The 18,169-nt window shown below is 32.5% G+C and overlaps 1 pseudogene; it reads left to right on the forward strand.

Moving 5' to 3' along the window:
• The first annotated feature begins 1,997 nt into the window (after window positions 1–1,997).
• Window positions 1,998–17,773, forward strand: LOC149190212 (chalcone synthase pseudogene; annotated as a pseudogene).
• The last annotated feature ends 396 nt before the right edge of the window (window positions 17,774–18,169 follow it).

Here is an 18,169-nt window from a genome sequence, read left to right on the forward strand (position 1 = left end):
AATCACAAATTAACATTGTCTCAAAGTGAGTACATAGAAAAGGTGTTGAAAAGGTTTAATATGTAGAATGCAAAACCAGTTAGTATAAATTTGGCTAGCCATTTCAAATTAAGTAAGGAGGAATGTCCTAAGACTCAGGAAGAAATGGCTCATATGTCTAAAGTTCCATATGCATCAACAGTTGGAAACTTAATGTATGCAATGGTCTGCACAAGGCCTGATATCTCACATGCAGTGGGAGTTGTAAGCAGGCACATGAACAATCCAGGAAAAGAACATTGGATGGTGGTGAAGTGGATTCTCAGGTATTTGAGAGGTACCACAAATCAAGCATTATTCTTTGTTGGTGCAAACATTGCTCTACAGGGATATGTTGATGCAGATATGGCGGGTGATAGAGATAACAGGAGGAGCACAATAGGGTATGTGTTTACTGTAGGTGGAACAACTGTCAGTTGGGTCTCAAAACTAAAAAGTGTTGTTGCACTCTCAACAACGGAAGCTGAGTATGTTGCTGCTACAGAGGCTAGTAAAGAAATGATTTGGTTACAAAGGTTTCTTGATGAATTGGGTAAGAAGCAGGAGTTGGGTAGGTTATACAGTGACATCAAGAGTGCCATACTTCTTGCAAAGAACTCTGCATTTCATTCCAAGACTAAACATATACAACTCAAGTACCATTTCATACGGTTAGCGTTGAAAGATGGAAAGTTGAAGCTGGAAAAGATACACACTAGCCAAAATCCTGCAAATATGTTAACACAAGTCATAACCAGGGAGAAACTGAGAATATTCTCAGTTTCAATTGGTCTTCAAGTATGATGAAGAAGATGAGAAACATCCAGGTCCAAAGTGGAGTCATTGTCCAACAAATGAAGCAGCGGTGGAGTTGCTTTAATCAGTATCCAAGTGGGAGATTGTTGGGTGTGGAGCTTGATTATCTTCTTTATTTAGAGGTATCTCCACATTGGACCCGAGTTCGTAATGTGGCAGCAACACCGCCCGTAAAATATACGCTGCAGGGGCGTAAAATAGATGTAAAGTTGCCTTGTAAAATGTTGCAATTTCGTAGTCAATCTGGGTCGTTCATTAGGTGGAGATCTGACGGTAGAAGTTATGTTTAATTTAGTGTTTTTTCCCCTAGAAGGAAACCCCTCACTATATATGAGGGAATTTTATTTCGTCTATGTAGATATCTATTCTGAGCGAGAAGAGAGAGGAGATTGAGTGAGAGAGAAGAGCGAATTACAACAGATCTGTTGTAGCTTGTATCTCTTCAGTTTGCTGGATAATATAAAAGGAAGGACTGGCTGTTTCTCTATCGATGTAGCCCAAATTGGGTGAACCACGTATATCTATGTCTCTCTTGTTTTGTGCATTTTCTGTATTTCTATTTCGGCAATATTTGATGTGTTCTATTGTTCTGTAATATATCATTTTCTAACACAGAAGTGGTGAACAGGACAGTCATACATATTATCCGAGGTTATTGCAGTAAACATCCTAAGTTGTGGGATGAATCTTTACCTTATCTGTAGCATGCTTACAATCAAGCCTTACATTCTTCGACTAATTGATTGCCATTTGAAAGATGTTTTGGGTATCTACCAAAGTCACCGATGGATTTTATGTTCGATGAACAGGATAAAGTGGGTGAACATGATGATGCAAACAAAGAAGTTAAGTTCATTCAAAGGATACAACAGATACATGAAGCAATGCAGTATCAGTTAGAGAAGAGTTAGGCCAAGTACAAAATGTGCCATGACAAGCATTGAGTCGATCATCATTTTCAGGTCGGTGATCAAGTATGGTTGTATATTAGTAAAGACAGGTTGAAAGGAGAAGGTAAGAAACTGAAACCCATTAGGTATGGCCCTTTCAATATTGTGGAAAAGATTGGAAATAATGCATTCCGGTTAAATTTACCTCCTTACATGCATATTTATTCAGTTGTAAATGTGGAAAATTTGAATTTGTATGAACCTCCAATGATCATGGATCCCGAGGAAGATGCAAAAGTTCCTACTATTGATGATTTGGCACCTAAATATATGAATGACTTGCAAGAAGATACCATCTTGGACACGAAGGTTCATTCTTCAAGGCATGGAGATGTTGAATATCTTCGAGTGGGACTCAAGGACATGAATCCGAGCAAGGCAAGGTGGTTTGAGATCAGAAGAGTGAGGGAACTATACCCTCACCCATTTCTGCTTAAATCAAACTTTTGTGGTCCAAAAGATTTCAAGTGGAGAGGATTGATCTAGGAGGATCTTATGTTTAGTTCAGTCGATAGGGAAGTCCAATTCATCTTTAGCTTCATCAGCTTCGCCAGTTTGTCATCAGTTCTTAATGGTGAAAATTTGGTCCAAATTGCATGTCATGACATTGTGACAAAATTGTATGTAATGGATTCAAGACTAAAGTCCTAAACTTAACCCTAAGCCTAAGTGCTAAATCTCTAAATGCTAAAGTCCTAACCTAAGCACTAAAGCTAAAGTCCTAAGGTTCAATGTTAAAACATGCTACATAAACCTATGTCATAAACCTAATGTGAAACCCTTTCGAACCTTATGTTATAAAACAATGCAAATACAACACAGTTAACCACGCGAGGATAACTATAGTGGAATTGTGTTAGAGTGCACATGTGAACACCGAGATAGCAGTTAACTGTAGCATTGGAACTGACCACGTGGAGGTTGTAACCGTCGGAGGTTTGTGGACATTTGAAAAAGTTTTCAGTTAACTGTGTCGGAATCATTAGATGGAAGCTGCAACCATTGGTAGAATCGTTGGAGTAAACCTGCAAGGTGGCGACTTATGGTTAGATCGCCTGGTCACATGCCTTAGTTCCATTTTCCGTGCAGTTATCCTGACCGCTAGTGGGTTTATTATAAACTAAAGTTTATTTTGGGGTTTTCATTGAGTTTTTTGTATTTTTATTAAAACCACCATGTAACCTCTTCATTAGGTGTCACAAGGTGACAAGATCGAGGAAAATGAACATTCAATGTAGCATATTCATGCCTATCTTAGCCTGAGGGAGTTCAAGTGAACCTTAGGAGATTATAAATTCATTATTATGCTCATGTAAAAGGCATTATAATGATTTTGGGACTTGTATTCAGATGTTGAGTTAGAGAGGTAGTTCTTGTTTTCAGTGTATCTTGGTCACCCAGAGGCAGAATTGGGAATCAAGATAGGCGTTGGAAAGCTAGGAGAGAGAGATTTCGTTAACAAAGACCAAAAGTGCCTATGTGCACATTCAGTCTGGTTTTTTTCTTTGTAAAAGACCTCTTTCGATCAATCCTAATAAAACATATGCGTATCTTGAAAGCGGACCCGGAGATGTAGTCCATGGGGGACAAACTCCGTAATAAATGTTTGTTGTCTTATATCTATGTTCTTGCTACAAATTCATGTTTAATTATGCTTCTTAAGTTCTCGATTAAGTCTTAAATCAACTGCTTTCCTTCAGTCTTCCACATTAAGCGCTTAAGTTAACAATCAATTCATTGTTGGAAAATATTCAACTCAACTTCAATTTTATTTATGATCAATATCATATCAAAACGCGACTAAAATATAAAGTAGTAAAACAAATTGAAATATTTTAACCATATCTTATCCATACATCATATTTTATTTAACTGATTATGCACTACAATGTCGCATTAAAATGTTTTTTTTGTTATTAGTATAATTTTCAAATAAACATTAATATTATCTAGTCTTGAATATTAAAATACTTTATTTATAAAGCATATTGAATTTACTATTATTATTATTATAATATTGTGTATTAATTCTATTTTAAAATTGAATGGATTACACATTTTTTTATACCATTCTTATTAAGTAAATTTTTTTCTTCAATTACTTATTCCTTTTAGATATTGAAATAATGTATCATAGTTTTAGAACACACACATAATTTTATATATATAGTAAGTTTAATGTAGCATCCATCACTAGCATAACAAAAAAATATAGTTTTTACTTTACACAGTACTGAACAACGTCATGGAAAGTTATCCAAATTACATTATCGTTGATTAAAGCGACTTTGCAATGCAATATTAAATAAGCTATCATCATATAATTTCTTAATCATGGGTCATGAACTATGTACTACGCTGAGGAAATACACCCTTACACTATGTTTCTTTGATTTATTTATATAGTAAATAGATATAACATTATATCTATGCCCAAACAAAGGTTCCTTTGTCATTTGCTACGTTGGGGAAATGACTTGATAGTCATTAACATATTTTAATGATTTTGTCATGTCAAGAGTTATGTAATTGGGGTGAGCACTAGATTTGGGGTTTGTTCAACTGATCGAACTCTCTCGAACATTAAAGATCTTCCACCCGGAGAAGATTCGACCATTGATTAATTAGATTTTCAATCTGATGACTCTATTACCTTTAGGACGGTTAAGTTGGAATGCAGGGGCTTCACTTGGGGAGCAATACCATACCATGTGCATTCATATTGGGGGATATATATTGAGGAAAAAATGACATAATATATTAATAATATAATAGGGGTTAAAGGGTTTTTATATTGCCATATATAAAAAATGGTGCTCAAAGTTAATGAGAAAATATAAAGGGTATAAAAAATGTTAATAAAAAAATGGATACCTACAATATCTAGTGAAAGTAGGGGTTTTTTAAATTGGGAAGTTGTATTGGGTTCATATTGGTAGGGGGTTAAATAATGTGATTTTTAAAGGTATTTTCCAATATGTAGTCAAACTAAGGGTATTGTTTAGTATGCCACAAATGCACACACTATCTTAGAGGTCCATTGAGTGAATCCCCCATGAGTTGGAACCACCTAATTTTGTCCCTTGATCTTTGGGTCATTTGCATGCCACATTTCATAGAGAGGCTTCTGAAACCAACCTTCTCTGCATCACAATTTATCCATGCTCTGTCCTCAGGTGAGTCCCAATATATCTTCCAGATATACTTATTTTGTTTTTCTTTACATTTTTATAGTGAGAATGAGTTTGTCCCCTATTGTTTCAAGTTCAGCAGTTTGACAATGGTCCCGCTAACTGAGGTATCCTAGGTCATGAGGTTATTGGTTCCCACTTCGGCTCACAGGTAAAACTCTCGCAGCTCACAGTTTCACTATAATTTTCATGGCTTGCTAGGGTTAAACAGGTTTGTCTCCTAACCGGTCTTCCCGATTTCCCTTCCAGAGTGTAGTTTTCTAGCTTAGCATCGAGGAAGCACCAGGTAAGAACTAAAGGGTATCTATTTCCATGCACCTGTTCCTTTTGTTATAGGTTCATCATTAGCGTGGGTATGATGTCCTTTTTTCTGGATGTAGGTTTGTACACATGTAGGATCTATAACTCACACCTTGATGAGTTGACAACTCTTCTCATTTCATGGAAAATTTGGTCATTTCCGAATATTGGGCTTACACGAGGTTTTTCTTTCTCAGGTGCACAATTATCATTTATCCTCATCCCGAGCTTTCTTCTGACTTATAATGGCTATGACAATATCTGCATTCTGGAGTTTTTACGTTTAATAGTTTGCGTTACCTTTGTACCGAAGGTCTTATAGGATTTCTTTTTAGGGGACAGGCCTAATATTCTCGAGCAGGTTTATGTTTTTTATGTTTTTGCAAATAATATTACTATTCTAGGTGCCCTTCTAGGGTTTAACAATTCTTGAATTTTTGTATTATGTATATGTATTAAAATGGTAATGGTCGCTTCTGCCTAACACATGAAGTGTCCTTTCTGTGTACTTATTATATGTCCATTAAGTTTTTGTGGTTTTACTTGTAGTGATATATCTCTGAGATGGAAGTTCCCCTTCTATTTTTACTGGGACATGTTAGTTGTGCATGTGTAAGGGTGATGTTTATTTTTTGTTAAAATTATTGCAAGGGTTTACAAATATTTTTTCCCACAAGTATTTTGTATTTATGATTATGAATGTTTACAAGGGTTTCAAGTTATACATTTTACAATTAAAATGTATTTATGGTTATAAATGTTTACAAGGGTTTCAAGTTATAATTTCCACCATAAGATTTTGAACCGTGTTCGGCCAGGACTGTGCCTAGTTGGTTAGGTATATCCAAGTTAGCTAGGGTGCTGACCTACCTGTGACCAACATCATGTCAATAACCCCTATCTGATAATGAAAGGGAACAACTACCCGTTTGGAATTTAAATTGGTTTCCTCCTATTTGTTCTACTACTAGTACCCAACAACAGTTAATTCCTTTTTCTTTTAATTTACTGTAATAGATAATTACTTCATTCTCTTAATGTATAGCGTTTACATTAAAGGGTTTTCAAGCAGACTTTCTAGGAAACCCTTTTCACATATATTTTTAGTTCCAAAGAACATTGTCCACTAAAATGTGTTCTCTCATTTTCATCATGTACACTTATTTTACCATCCGCCATGGTACTCATTACGAGTTAGCTAGTCTTCATTATTATCCCATTCATTTTCTTCTCAACATTGGTATTAACATATCATAATAATTTAAGTTACACTAATGTTTGGTGTGCTGAAGGTCATTCTTTATAGTTATAATATTTATTCCTTATAAAATATTATACATTGCAAATACCAAGCCTTCCTATAATTCGAAAGTATAATCATGAGGCCACCTAATGAGGTTCAATAATTAGTCACATTATCAATCCATGTTTTGGTCCATTTATATGATATTTAAGGGTCTGAACTACCAACCTTTTAAATTTATGTTGCGTCTACTTATTCATCCATTTGAGATAGATTAATATAGTGGTTATTGTCTAGTCCAACACAACACACTTGGAATTATTTTTAATGGCCCCTCAATCATGTCCCATGTGAATTCACATGGCTCCTTTAGCTGATGCAATATTCGCTATCTAGATTTCATTGTTTAGATCTAAAGGTGATAAATCATTTTTGGTTTCGAATGAAATGTAAAACACTTTTATCCTCCTTATTTTTTCATTTGTTCCTTTGGTTGTAGCAGTTAGAGTATCGCTCCACATCGTGGCACTCTGAGATTGTTTGCTAGATTATGAGCTTAATTTCATAGGCGCTCCAGCTAATCTTTTTCCTGGCATCGGGTACCTTTACTCTCTAGAGCTCTTTATCCCCCTTTCACAATGAACATAGGTAATATCATAGTATATAAACTTGGTTCATGATTGATATTTTTCTAAACTCTTTTATGCTTGTAAGGTACGTTCTTAGTCCTACTGTCATGTAATGTTATCAATTGCAATATCTATACTTTCATATATTTCTCTTATCTTTTTGAGGTATTTATTTCTATCATTGATAGTTAGGCAATAGGGGCTCGATTTTCTCTCACTATATAAGTATCTAAACCCAACCTTTATGTAATGTATTGTGGTTTTTCCTTTTAGTTAAATAGGGAAATGTTTTGTCATTTTTGTTATGGAAACTCATGGTCAAGGCTTCAGGGTTGTGTGTCTCTAGTTGTTTTATTATCATACTTCCCTATTCAATATTATTGTTTTCATTTTATGCTTCTAGCATATCTTCCTAAAATCTCTAGGTCGGCGAGGAAGAACCTTTGTGAACTATTACTCATATATACACTTCTAGTGACACTGTTTATTTTGGTTTTGGTTTTCATAAGTATTCTCATCATTCTTCCATATACTATTTCTCTATGGTTTTTTGTCACTGCTAGTATTTCTCTTGTGATGATAAAAATAACATGTTGTTGATATGTTTGTGTGATTTTTCCAGGGTTCTCTCCTTAGCTCGACCATTGACGGCAAATCCATTTGTTTATTGGTAAACCTTTTTTGCAATATTGACACTACGGATGAGGCTACTATGGCACGCAGTCTATAGTTTGAATGTGAAACTCATAAACCAAGTCAGTGTTCTTATTTCTTATGTTACCTTATTCAAAACATACATGGTTTTTACATGTTTATATATGTTACAACCTTCGCCTTAACAACTGTATACATTTGTCTTTATCCAAGCGAATTTCTTGTTCTTGAATATTTGCATATAGTTTTATTTATTTATGTTATCTGAGTATAGAATCTATCCCTAGGTGATAGATATGGAATTTAAAATTATTATAGAGAATGTCAATTACCCATATATTCATTTAAATATTTTACATATTTATATTTGTCGCCCAATAGTTATTTGTATATTAATTAATGGTTTTAATCAATGGTGATACCATTTTAGTATAGGATTCATATATTGCATGGTTTATTGTAAATACTCTTCAATATTTCATTACACTTTTATATTTGTATATGATTTTATTATTCATTGGTTTTAGACAAAGTTAAATGATTAATTCATGTATAGTGTAATATAAAGGACGTGGTCGTAAGTTATTTTATGGTTCATTCGTTGTTGTATTTCAAATACTTAATGAAATTTACTAGGTAATACTAATAGTCTTAAGAACTTCATTATGATATTATAACCATTAAACCCAATTGTTGGTGTCATATAATATCAAAGGTTTTATTCAACATTATAAAAGTCTTGTAAAAGAACTGAGGCGGTTACCATCATTAAAATGCTAATTATAAGCATATAGCTCCTCCCCTAACCAGTACTTCCATTTTTCCAGACTCGCAGACATAAATAATCCTTTATTAAATCAAATGAATACATTAGATATTCCATGTTTCCTTTTGTGATCTTATTCCTTGAAAAACAAAAAATCTTCTTTTCTATATATATGTCATTGCATATCATTTAACTATTGTACCAAATGTATATGAACCTCAAAAATTTGAAATGATTTTGGTAATACATATAATCTCCCTCTTCTTTTTACATTACCATTTGGTTTTCAAATGTCTAGTTTAATCTACACTTATAATGGAACTAAGTTGCACGAACTATATCGTAAGAGGTTAGGGTACAATTATCCCTCTTAATTGTGGTTCGTTTTTGTGTGTCACTATAACACAAGGTTTCATTCTTGCAAATTACTATAAGCCTATTCTATCTTTAATCCTTATATGTAGAAATAGTTAAAGTTTCGTTATGTATAACATCCTTCCATATTATTTTCAATGGAATTATGCAAGATAGGGAACAATATAGAACATATTTACATGAACTAGTTGAATATTTTGTTTTATCTACAATATATTTCCATGTATAGGTAATCCTGTAAGAGTACAAGAATATATAACTGGAGCATTATAAGTAATTAATTGAGTTTTATTTCCTTAGACATAAATCCCAAGGATAAATTATAGAAGAAAAATTATCCGATCCATATCCATATAACGTTTTCGTCTCGATTCCACAAATTATATAGTATAACTACTTATATGATCTATCATAAAATTCTATTTTTTCATTTTTATTGAGTGATATTTCTAACGGAATTCAATTAATTATTATATGCATGCATAATTCAGAGTGTATATCCACTATCTTGAGATAATCTGATAGAAAGATATTTTGATTATGCAGGTACAATTTATCTCATTCTTGAATTTAAACTTACTTTACAATATACTATCATAGATCTAACCATAATCAATTTCTTTGATAATACACTATCTACAAATGTATACCTTATTGCATAAACATATAGTTCTTTATGTGTACTTTCATCTATTCGTTTCCGTAAGACATGAATTATTATGAGATTCGGAATATAATAATCACTATAATCACATATCTAACTGAATTTGTTGCTTGGAATTTAATCAATTTATCCATTCAATATTAGTAACATATACAACTGATTCTCAAAATTCAACATTCAATTTTCATTCTCACTATAATAACCTTAAACTATTCCAACACCATCATATAAAATACAAAAAAAAACTATTTGACCATGATTATATGATTGGGGAATATTTAGGAATAGAGCACATTCTACCCAACCATGAATTGTCTCCAACAATTCCCCCCAGGCTCAAACCTTGTTTTCTTTTAGGAATCAACAACCTTCTTTGGTTACTGAGTGGTTTTTCTTATATTTTCTTCCTAGCAAACTTTTCCTTATTACTGTCATGCTTTAAGGGTATGCATCCCTTAGTTGTCCAGGGCTTTTGTTTTAATTTAAGAAAAATTTCTTTTCTTTTTCTATAAAACTCATATTTCTCTCTCATTGTGCTTTATTTTGATTTTCATCCAATCTTAGCATTTCTCTCCAACTAAGTGATTATCATAGTCTTTATCTCCCATTATGCTAATATTATTTTTAACAACCTTCTCTTATGCATTTTTAGGAGACTTTTTGGGAATGTCCGCCATGTGGAATTTAACCTATAGCAATTTTATATAAGTTCAAAAGAATTCTCTAATATTTTAGTCCTCTTTCCTAAATATTTCCAAAAATCTCATTTATTAATTCAATAAAATAAAACATAATTATACCATCACATAGTTTCAATTCTACCTTCCATAGCCATTAAGTTCAACAATAATTTAAAAGTATAAAAATAGTCATGTCTGAAAAAGAAAAATATAGGGGTGTCACGGTATGTTCATTAAGCATATAAATTCTCATGTAGGTCCAAGAAGTATTATGCAAAGGTAATGATAAAAACCTAGAATTTGTAATTTTCTCTTTCATATTGATCTTTTCTACTTAAGCTAGATACTTCGCCCATTCTCAAACAAGTTTTTCTTTTTTGTAAGTTTGGAATTTTTGAGTTTGCATCATGGTCATGTCCAAGAAAACCACCCAAATAGGGAAGGGAACTGAACCAGTAACTTAACATCTAGGAGTGCCTTAACTACGCACCCAATCACTGTGTATCCCAACCACCATGTATCCTCCATCCCAACCGCCGAGGATAATGGAAATTCCCATTCCAAAACATGTTACAGACAAAAAGATGGAAAATTCAACAATGAAAGAATGATATAGATATTTCATATAACATGGATAATTTGTTACATTATGACCTCTAAATAATATGTACTATAATGCAATTACATATCTTCAATAACAAATTTCTTTACATCATATTTTGAAATAGAGATGTGATGGTTCCTCCATTTTCCTAAAGTGTTCCCTTACTTATTATGTAGTTCTTATATTCATTTTCATTTTGACAGTTGATATTCCTCAAAATATTTCCATCTAATAATATATTTATCCTTGTCATTTACAAATTTCTTATCATACACATTTCTTGCATGCTTCTCTACTATGCCTATATGTATCTCAATTTCATTGCATTGAAAATTTTCCAACGACATCTGGTGCATCAAACTTCTCTTGAAGCATATTTTCATTTGTTATAGGTATTGGTTCAATGAATGAAAAATTTTAAACACATTTTCGTTAGAATTGTCTCTATATGTATTATCGACATTCTTCCTTTCCTAGAAAACAATTATGTCCCCTTACAAGGAAAAACCTTTAATACTTTTATTGTCAATTTCTAATAGAATAACATTTATCTACTTCATTCACTAGAAGAACGTATTATGTCATTTGTTACATGGATATCAAATGCATTCTCACAAGAGTTGGAATCTCTCTCACTAATAAGTTACTCAAAAGAGCTTCAAGCATGAATGGAATGTGGATTCTCATATTGAGACTTTTAAAAATATGATAGTTTATCACCTTTTTTATTTTTTCTTCCAACATTCATCATTTGATGTTTCACTAAATACTCCACCATAAAATTTCAAGTGTATTTTGAAGTACAATTGAAACCTATATGGTATAAATAAGATAAAAGTAATACAATTTTTATGAGCTATAAAATCTTGATGTCTATTGTTATTGAATTTTTTTTAATGAAAAAAATATTCAATTAAAACCAACCCAAAAAAATTAATATTTATTTAAATTCTAATAAATATATAAATTATAATAAATATATACATAGAATAATAAAAATTAATGTAAAGGAATTAAAATATTCACAAAATTTCTTTATTACATGAACTTAACCCAGTCAAAACGTTAAATGTGGAAACTAGGTATTTACCATAATGAAACAGAGAGAGAAAAATATAATAAACGTGAGAATCAATAAACCATCACAAGAAAAAAGAAAAATGAACAACAAGATTGTAAATTCACTTAAAGATCTTCTCGCATCGTTAAAGAGATTTGGCATTTCAAGGAATACAAACCTGATGGTAGAGTCCCCCTTTGCTCGGTGACACCCTTAAAGGAGACACGATATTCACAGCGATAGAAACATAATTATGGAGTCTCCACTTGAACTTCATGGGAAACAAAGAGAACACAATTTCGAATAACTCAAACCTTCGAAACTCATAAATGTAGTAGTATAATGAAATATTAGAGTTAGAATATGACATTGGATTGGGAGAATTTCAAACTTATAAAATATAAAACTTTAATCTAAATTTTAATACATAATAGTAATGTTAAATTTATAATATAATAAATTTCATTATTTCTATATTGATATTATATATATTTTTAAATGAAATATTGATATTATATATATTTTTAAATGTTTTCTTAAACTATTGTAAAGGGAAAAATTATTCGCATTTCTAATGTTGTGGACCTTTATATTCTCTCATTTTATTATAATAAAGATTATTCGCATTTCTAATGGTGTGGACCTTTATATTCTCCCATTTTATTATAATAAAGAGTCTATTGTTTGTATATAATAAAATGAATTACTTATTCTATTGCATTTCATAATGTCATAAATGTAGGATTATTGATTAAATATTGGATGATTTACGTAGTTACAAATAACAAAAATGTAATTAATTAGTATATTTATTTAAATGATGTAGTACATTAATGGAATGAATACATTTAAGTAGAAATATATATATATATATATATTAAATAGTTGAGTTTCTAATGATTAATTGGAATATATATATATATATATATATATATATTATAAAAACTAGTTGAACTTTTATTGATTAATTAAAATTCTATTAGATACAAATAAAAATAAAAAAAAACCATCATTTGTGTACTTGTAATGTAGATAAAAAATGAACATTGAAACACATCATTATATTGTATTCATTTGAAGTCAACTATCTTAGCTATATCAGCTAACACATCAATGCATTTAAATGTGTATTAGGCATCAATAGAAATAAAGATAACAAAATCATCGGTACTCCTAATGACAAAAAAAACACTGTGTCCCTCATTGATACCATTCCTATTTTAATTATTGTTATTCTTATCATTATAAGGATATATGGTGTGCAAGATGATAAACACACCTATGGTTATACATATGTAGTGACACATTGACGTTCTCCATTATATAAACTAAGCACTAAAGTTTCATAGTATATATCATACACACCAATAAGTGTTATATATTTTAAATCATTTATAGATATTAGCATGTTGTCAATGGTACATATTATTGATAGAACTGATCTAGTGTTCTTTGTAACACCCTCCTCCCACATTTACCCAAGCTAACCGGTTCACTAGGGGAAACATGGGACAAGAGGCTACTATGATGTGATTCAACTCCCCAAGTATAGTTAAGGAAGTGGAACCGGTAAACACAACCAAATTGACCATTCCGAGGAGCTACAGTCTGTTCAGGACGTAACCAACCCTTCCAAGAGCTTAACACCTGAGACAACTTAGATTTTCACTGTCCTAGAGCCTCAGCAGCTCCGATGACAAGGCCTATATGCGTAAAAATCCTTCCAGAAACTCCCTCAAAAAGGTATTGACAGAGACTATGGAATTTTCCAGACAATTTTGAGCCAGTGACCCTGAATTATGTGCCACTTTTTCAGGGCGAGGACTCAGGCCACTACCTAGAAATTCACAAAACCTTTAGAAATTATAAATGACACTGAAACAAAGGTACTAATAAAAACACTTGACCAATGACTTGACTAGACCCCCACTAGTCATAATAGGTATTTCATCAAACATGTCACAAATATGCAATCTATATGTGATAACAACATATCTCAACATAGGGGTCTCGTACTTATCTAAGATTCGTAAAGAAGCATTGTTGCCTTATCACAATAGTTGCATTATCATCTATTATGTTATATATTCGTGGTACTTTCAATAACTAATCAAAACATGATGAGAGCAATACATCAAGTCTATTATAAACATACTCATAACAAACATATAACCAACAAAAAAAACAAGGATATAATCCCATATAATCTATTATATTTACACATGAAATACCAAGGACAAAGAGCTCTTACTAATGAATGAAAAGAAAACTTTGTTTTGGACTTCCATGAACCACCCAACCGTATATTGGCTAAACCAAATCTTTCTTTAAGCCAATCACCCCTGTGCCATATTCCAAGCATGAATATGGGACTCAAAACCAAACCAAACCAAGTTTCCTTAGGATTTACCGCAATCATGATTGGATAAGTAGACCCTAAACAAGCATGGATGATGATCCAATTTCTCCACCTACATCGTGACGAATTTGACTATCTCCCAGTATCTAGGCTTTACCGTATATCTCGCCACACATTAGTTGATGATTCGTAGGCTTAATCAAGACTCTAACCTCCAGGATTTATAGTATATTGTGCCATTCGCCGGTCAAGGATTACTAGGCCTAATCGAGGGAACACACCTGTAGGCTTTACCATATATCCTTCCATTCACTGATCGAGGATTCCTAGACCCAGTGAGGATTACTACACCTTTTGTTATTTCTTTGAGCGACCACCCCACTCAGTTTCAAAACCATCCAATAATCCATCTTAACCAAATAACAGAGAACCCATCACACCATGGCTATTCAGAAATGGGAAGGTAAGGCTGAAGAACACTGTCACACCTTGCAAAACCATCCAGGATGTCAAAATTTATCATAAGTGAAGGCATCTACACAATCCATCATACAATAAACTTATCAGATCCTGTGGTGTGTGCTCGCTCACTAAGTCACTAGGCTTAGCTATTATTTGCAGATATTAGTTTGTATACCAAGGGGTGACAATTCAAACTATGTTGATTTCTATCAACATTCACAACATCAAGACGTGTGTAGTATATGATATACCATTTATTTTCAATCACAACCATGATATGACAACTTAAAATCCACCCTCAAAATCGAAGGAAGTATACATTATCAAAGTTTATGAGATTTAAGGCAATACCCTTTGTCAAAATTTATCATTTTCGAAGGCATCTACATATATGACCTATATTATCTATCATAAACTTCTATTCTTTCATTTTTATTGAGTGATATTTCTAACGGAATTATGTTAATTAGTATGTACCCATGCACAGTTCAGAACTTATACCCACTAGCTTGAGATAATCTTATAGAAATATATTTTTACTATTCAAGTACAATTTATCTCATTCTTGAATCTAACCCTACTTTACAATATACTATCACAGGTCTAGCAATAATCATTTGCTTTGATAATTACTCTATCTATGCATGTATATATTTTTGCATCAATAGATAGCTCTTTATGTGTACTTTCATCTATTCATTTCCATAAGACAAGAATTATTATGAGATTCATAATATAAGAATCACTACAATCACATATATAATTGAATTTATCACTTATAATTTAATCAAACTATGCTTGCAATCTTAGAAACATATAAATTGATTCTCAAAATTCAACATTCAGTCTGCATTCTCACTATAATAACCTTAAACTATTCCAACATCATCATATAAAATACAAACAAAAATATAGCTAACCATGATTAGGTGATTGGGGAATATTTAGGAACATAGCACATTCCACCCAACCATGAATTGTCTCTAACAGTTCCCCTCAAGCTCAGACCTTCTTTCCTTTTAGGAATCAACGACCTTATTGGGTTCCTTAGTGGTTTTTCTTATAGATTCTTCCTATCATACTTCTCCCTAGCACTGTCCTACCTTAAGGGTCTACATCCCTTAGTTGTCCGGACCTTTTGTTTTAATTTAAGAAAAACATCTTTTCTTTTTCTATAAAGCACATATTTCTCTCTCATTGTGCTTTGTTTTGATTTTCACCCAATCTTAGCATTTTTTTCGAGCTAAGTGACTAACATAGTGTTTATGTCCTATTATGATAATATTATTTTTAGCAACTTTCTCTTAGGGATTTTTAGGAGACTTTTTGGGAAGGTCCACCATGTGGACTTTAACCACTAATTTTTTTAATAAGTTCACAAGGAGTCTCTAATACTCTAGTTCTCTTTCCTAAATATTTCCTAACAACTCATTAAATATTAATTCAATAAAACAAAACATAATTACATCGTAACATAGCGTCAATTCTCGCTTCCATAGCCATTAAGTTAATCAATAATTTAAAAGTCTAAAAATAGCCATGTGTGAAAAAAGAAAAATATAGGGGTGTGACGGTATGCTCATTAAGCATATAAATGATCATGTAGGTCCAAGAAGTATTATTCTAAAGCAATGATGAAAACCTAAAATTTGTAATTTTCTCTTTCATATTGATCTTTTCAACTTAAGTTGGATAATTCACCCATTCCCAAACAATATTTTTTTTTTTTGTAGATTCGGAATTGGTGAGGTTACATCATGGTCATGCACAAGAATAATACCCAAATAGGGCATGGAATTGAACCAGTAACTTAAAATCAAGGAGAGACTTAATAGTACACCCAATCATTGTCTATCCAAGACCTCATGGACTAATAAATAATTATTAGGTACTGGGACACACACACACACACACACATATTTAGAAGTACAACATTGTATATTCCATATGAGGAATGTATGTCTACTTTCAATATTGACAATATCCATCATGTCACTTGCAGGAATTGAACATGGGTGGGAAGGATTTCATTCCTTCGTCCCAACCACCGGGGATAATGAAAATTCCCATTCCCAAACATGTTACAGAAAAAAAGATGGAAAATTGAACAATTAAAGAAAAGTATAGATATTTCATATAATATGGATAATTTGTTACATCACAGGCTCTAAATAATATGTAATATAATGTGTAATTACATATCTTGGATAACAAATTTCTTTGCATCATATTTGAAATAGAGATTTGATGGTTCCTCCATTTTCCTCAAGTTTTTACCTTCTTTATTTGGCACTTATTATATTCATCTTCATTTTTGACATATTGATATTACTCAAAAGATTTCCATCTAATAATATATTTATCCTTGTCATCTACAATTTTCTTATCATACACAGTTCTTGGCCGTTACCTTTCGTGGCCCCTCTGACACACACCTTGACGGCATGATCGGCCAAGATCTCTTCGGCGACAGTGCATTTGCACTCATTGTGGGAGGCGATCCCATCTCGAAAGTGGAGAAGCCCTATTTCGAGTTGTCGTGGACTGCACAGACCATTCTTCCCGACAGTGGCAGAGCCATCGACGGTCACCTGATAGAGGTGGGCCTTACCTTCCACCTTCTCAAAGGCGTTCTAGGGCTCATCTCCAACAACATAGAAAAGAGTTTGGTGGACACCTTCCAACACTTCAAAAATTTTGACTCGAACCAATTATTCTGGATCGCCCACCTAGGAGGCCCTGCCATTCTAGATCATGTGGAGGCAAAGCTAAATCTTCATCCCAAGAAACTAAGAGAAACGAGGCAAGTATTGAGCGAATACAGAAACATGTCAAGCACGCGCATGCTCTTCATCTTGGACGAGTTAAGGAAGTCGCCTGTGCAGAATGGGTGTTCCAGAACAAGAGAGGGATTGGATGTGGAAGTTTTGTTTGGATTTGGTTCAGGCCTCACTGTCGAAACAGTCGTCCTCATGAGCGTTTCCCTGCCACTGTTGCATTGATGGAAGAAACACTGACTCCCTCCCAAGTAAATAAATCATGCTTTCTCATTGATTGAACTTAAGCATTTGCTTGGAAGATTTTCCCTTCCCATTATGTACGGAATGAAATGCAATGCTTTGCTTTGCTTCCAATTAAACAAATTAATTTTAATTTTATTGTATTTAGATTTATTTGTAAATATATTAAATTTAATTAATTTGGTATATAGTAATACTTTGAAATAATAATATTAAGGAAAACAATTTTATACATATTAAACATTTACATATGAATTCATAATAAATTACTTTGCCGTAATTAATATCGCAAGAGAATTATAAAAGTTGAAACCAATAAACCTTGTAATGTTTTCAAATATAAAATGTGGCGGGTTGATAATTAATTATCGATTCCCA

Source organism: Pinus tabuliformis, chromosome 3_1 (assembly GCF_031772625.1).
Source record: "Pinus tabuliformis cultivar Carrire ecotype Pingquan chromosome 3_1, CPIR1, whole genome shotgun sequence".
Taxonomy (NCBI): domain Eukaryota; kingdom Viridiplantae; phylum Streptophyta; class Pinopsida; order Pinales; family Pinaceae; genus Pinus; species Pinus tabuliformis.